This window comes from Anolis carolinensis, unplaced genomic scaffold (assembly GCF_035594765.1).
Source record: "Anolis carolinensis isolate JA03-04 unplaced genomic scaffold, rAnoCar3.1.pri scaffold_9, whole genome shotgun sequence".
NCBI lineage: Eukaryota > Metazoa > Chordata > Lepidosauria > Squamata > Dactyloidae > Anolis > Anolis carolinensis.
Window position 1 is genome coordinate 21,247,137 of NW_026943820.1, and position 4,753 is coordinate 21,251,889.

Sequence of the window (4,753 nt, forward strand, 5' to 3'; positions counted from 1 at the left end):
AACAAAGGAAGCTGATCCGGGAAATACTTATGGAGCCTACTGATGATGACTCATTTGAGGGCTTTGAGGGGGATGATGGGGTTGAGAATCAGGAGGATGGGATGACAAGTTCAGAGGATGAGGTAATGGACTGGACTTAGGTGCGGGAGATCCAGGACATCTTTAGAGAACCCACAAGTAGCGACACGTTTGAGGGTTGGCACAGTGGGGATCCAGCTGTGTCTTGGGGAATTATGGGTTTGGATAAAAGACGGACTGGGTGGAGGGATCGGCAAGGGGCTTCAGCTAAAAGGAGGTCTGGTGGGTCGTTGTCTGATTCTAGCTCTGAGGAGGAATTGAGGCAACAGGCTGCAGTTGCTAGCGGCGTGTTGGCTGATTCTAGTTCTGAGGATGAGTTGTGAATAAGAGTGGGTTTGGGAAATGGATCACCTTTGCAGTTGGCAAAGTGTTGTTGGGTGTTCGTGTGTCCGTGTGAGCTGTTTGGGAAGACGTACTTTGGGAAGTCTTCTGTGAATGTAAATTTAATCTGGATTATCCATGGCTGTAGGGGTTGGAACTGTGAGGGTTTTCTCTGGACTGCTTTGTGTTGATCTTATGCATTAGTTGCCGTACTCCATTCTACGCTTTGGCTCTGTGTATGACCTGGACTGGATTTCGTATTGCTGACTTCTCCTTCTCTGACCTGGACTGGATTTCGTATTGCTGACCTCTCCTTCTCTTGGACTCAATGACGTCGACATTGTGTTTGGGTGACTTTGACAGATGTCTTCAGGCCCCTGCTGGTCGTCAATTCCTGCCTGCTGACGTCCTGCTGGGAATTGAAATACCTTCTTTGTTGTTTTACAAAGTTTGATTTTAAACTGGATTATACTCCGGTTTAATCTGGGTTATTTCCCAAAAAAACCCACTCCATTTTTGTTTCCTTAGGAATAAAAAGAAATACACACCTTCTGTTGCTCTCCTTTCCCTCCCTTTTGACTCAAACGTTCTTGCAATAATAGTAATCATAATAATAAATCATGCAAGTTTGCAAGAGTCAATCTTTTTCTTCCCCTTCCACCATGCAATCTTTGTCTTCTTCCTGGCTTGCAAGAGGTTCTGTCACTCACTCTCCTTTCACTTTTAAAAACATTCCGTCCTTGTCCCTCTCTCTCTTAAAAAATAAGATAACTCCAGCCTGGGAGGAGAAGCGGAGAAGGGAGATTTTGGAAAAGAAAACATACTGTGGCCTCCAGGCTCCACTGCTGGCTTGACCTTGACCCGATAAGCTGTGGGAGGCTTTTTCAGCCCCCCAAAAGAGATTTAAAAACTTGGCTTATCTTCGAGTATATACGGTAATCTTGGACAAAGTGTACAAAATACCAGCTTTTAATTTAAAAAATAATTTATTGAGTGCAAGAGAATTATGTCCCTTTTCAAGAGTGGCCAAGATTCACAGCTTTCTTGAAATTAGGATAGAATAATCGTCTGGCTCTGTTTTGTATCATTTCTATTTGGACATGAAAGAAAATGGGTTTCAAATACTTTTTGCCTATAGTTTTTTGTATCCTTTTAGACAAGTAGTGGTCAATTTAATTCCCTGCAGCTATATCTTATTTGAAGAAGATCATTTTATATCTGCTCGCCAAGAGTTGTTGCAGGTGGTGGTGGTGGGAAACCCCAGAGCATTGAACATTATCCTCTTGAAATGTGGCTTGTGGTAAAGATTGTCTCAGAGCATTCCATTTCTTTAAGTTACTCATTCCTCCCTTAATTCCTCATTTAGGATCACCATTCTAATCTGTATTCAAGACAATGTGTTGCAGCCTAGCACCCGTCCTTCTGCACACACAATTTAATGAACTGCCAGGATTTGCTTCGTTACCTCAAAGACTGAACTAGAAATACAAGGAAGAAGGTAATTATCATGTTCTCCAGTCACACTGTTTCTCAGTTACTTTTACCTTTTTTCTGTAAGGGGGGAGGGGAATTAATTTGGTGCATGAAATGGGTATTTTAGAGCCAGAGGGAATAGGGTGCTCTTATTAAGGAGGGGGAAACCATCTTCCAGCTGCTTTAGTTGAAAGTATTTTTACTATTGGAAACTGATGTTATGGTGGTAAATAAATAAGAGCAAACAACAAGTGATGTTAGCAAGACTTTATAACGAACAGGAGGACATTGTTATCAGTTCCAAACTCATAGCAGCTTATAACTAAATTTTTAAAATAATTTAAAATTTACAAAATACAATAGTTAAAAGTGACTAAACTATCAAAAAATTAAAACCAGTTAAAACATAAAATATTATTATTGTGATAACTGTTTATCAAATATTTCTTTGAATTAGAAAGGAGAGTATGGGTGGTAGCCCAAACTGGTATGGAAGGGATTTTTACAACTTGGGACCAGTCATTTAGAGGTCTCTGGGGACATCTACCCTGTAGAATGAATGCAGTTTGACACTCCTTTAACTGCAATGGCCCTATGATATGGTATAATGAGATTCACAGTTTGACAGGGTTTAGCCTTCTCTGTTAAAGAGTAGTGGTGCTTCACCAAACTACAGATTTCAGGATTCCATCACATTGCACCATGGCAATTAAAGTGATGTCAAATGGCATTAAATTCTACAGTGTAGATGCGTTGTTTCTTTTGGATCCTTTCCAGAAGAATCTGTGGGAAAGAGAAATTCCCCAGCTGAGGATTTTAAGATTCTAGAAGGTTTATAGAGAAAAATAAATAAAGCTCATGTAGGGCTTTAAAGATTATAAGCAGTACTTTAAACTGAGGGTGAAAGTGAACCAGCAGCCAGCGAATCTATTTCAATAAGGGAGTTATATGTTCCACACTTTATATTTCTAGGTGCGAAGATCACTGCAGATGCAGACTGCAGCCAGGAAATCAGAAGACGTCTACTTCTTGGGAGGAGAGCAATGGCCAACCTTGACGAAATAGTGAAGAGCAGAGACATCACACTGGCAACGAAAGTCCGCAGAGTCAAAGCAATGGTATTCCCCATAGTAACCTATGGATGTGAGAGCTGGACCGTAAAGAAGGCTGAGCGAAGGAAGATAGACGCATTTGAACTGTGGTGTTGGAGGAAAATCCTGAGAGTGCCTTGGACCTTGGCAAGAAGATCCAACCAGTCCATCCTCCAGGAAATAATGCCCAGTGGCTGCTCACTGGAGGGAAGGATATTAGAGGCAAAGCTGAAGTATTTTGGCCACATCATGAGGAGACAGGAAAGCTTGGAAAAGATCACGATGCTGGGGAAAATGGAAGGAAAAAGGAAGAAAGGCCGACCAAGGGCGAGATGGATGGACTGTATCCTTGAAGTGACTGGCTTGACCTCGAAGGAACTGTGGGCGATGACAACCGACAGGGAGCTCTGGCATGGACTGGTCCATGAGGTCACGAAGAGTCGAAAACGACTGAACGAGTGAGACCATGACTATGTTCCATGTAACTGGCCCAGGGAGTGTCCTAGCTGCATCCTTCATATGTGATAAATGTATACATGTTTTGAGCATGAAGGTTATCTGTCATAGCTGTTCACTGACTGCAAAGTGAAGATACTGTCAGAAATACTGAAATTTAATAATGTATTTTTAATTACATAAAATTATATAAAGGCACTGAAAGGGTTAAATATGACTTAAAGTGACTCAGCTACACCAGCAGGTTGTTATAAGCAGGTGTGCCTGTAAAGTTGTGTGGACGAGTAGAGTAGCTGAAGAGTAGCTGAAGAGTAGCTGGTGGAGACGGAGAAAGAAGAATGAACGAGTGAGTTGCTGTGTTTGTAGTTTGAGTTGTCCACAATAAGAAGAAAGAAGAAAGAAGATAAAGCCTTGGATTGTGTAAGCGAAGATAAGACATTGGATTTATGACTATGTAATGAACTTTCTTTATGTTGGAAGAAACCATATTTTGTAAATACTTCAAGAATGTTATTTTTGTAACAAGAAAAAGCCTCCAGAGGAAGTGAAAGACAAATTAACCTGGCCTGTGTGTTTTTGTTCATTTGGTCATTTGCTATCCGCTGCTGAGTTACATTGCTGCTGTTAAACAACTACAATTTCTTTACGGGGCAGCTCTTTTGTTTGTAAGCCCCCTCGCCCAACAGATACTTCCTAAGTCCTCCCTACCGTCCTTTAAGAAACAATTGAAAACCTGAATGTTTGGGCTGGCCTTTGGAGAGACAGCTATTGGATGACCAGCCTCATTATAATTCTATTCTGAATGTTATTAGGTTCCTTTCATCGGGATTTTAATCTAATGATTTTATCTTATATTGCTGCTATAGTCCCCCCCCCACCTTTGAAGTTGACTGAATTGCATTGGTGATTGTTTGATATTATTACTGTTGTATAAACCTTTGTTTTAACTTCTGTTTTATCATCTTCTTGTGTTTTAAACTGTGTATATTGTTAATGTATTTGCACTGTTATTTTTGTAACATTGTGAGCCGCCCCGAGTCCCCACGGGGTGATGATGGAGGGGTATAAATAAAGAATTATTATTATTATTATTATTATTATTATTATTATTATTATTATAAGTCAATGTTCAGATTTTATGATCTCAAGTAGAAGAAATAAGCTGCCAGTGTTCTCCTCTGGTATACAAGAAGCAAACAAATTTGAGGTGTGTTCAAAAGGAATCCTACCATACTTTTTGTGCGAAAACAAATGAAGCTAGGGAGGCGTCGTTTGGTGCACTTATGGAGGCAATCCTAATGCTCATGCTTGACTTTTTTCCTGCCTGCAGAAGA

At 40.5% G+C, this 4,753-nt stretch overlaps 1 long non-coding RNA gene across 1 annotated transcript; it reads left to right on the forward strand.

The window, feature by feature from the left end:
• The first annotated feature begins 1,795 nt into the window (after positions 1-1,795).
• LOC134293649 (uncharacterized) lies at positions 1,796-4,507 on the forward strand. The gene is made up of 2 exons (XR_010000592.1): positions 1,796-1,897; positions 2,845-4,507. It is a non-coding gene; the product is annotated as an uncharacterized LOC134293649 (long non-coding RNA).
• Positions 4,508-4,753: the final 246 nt, after the last annotated feature.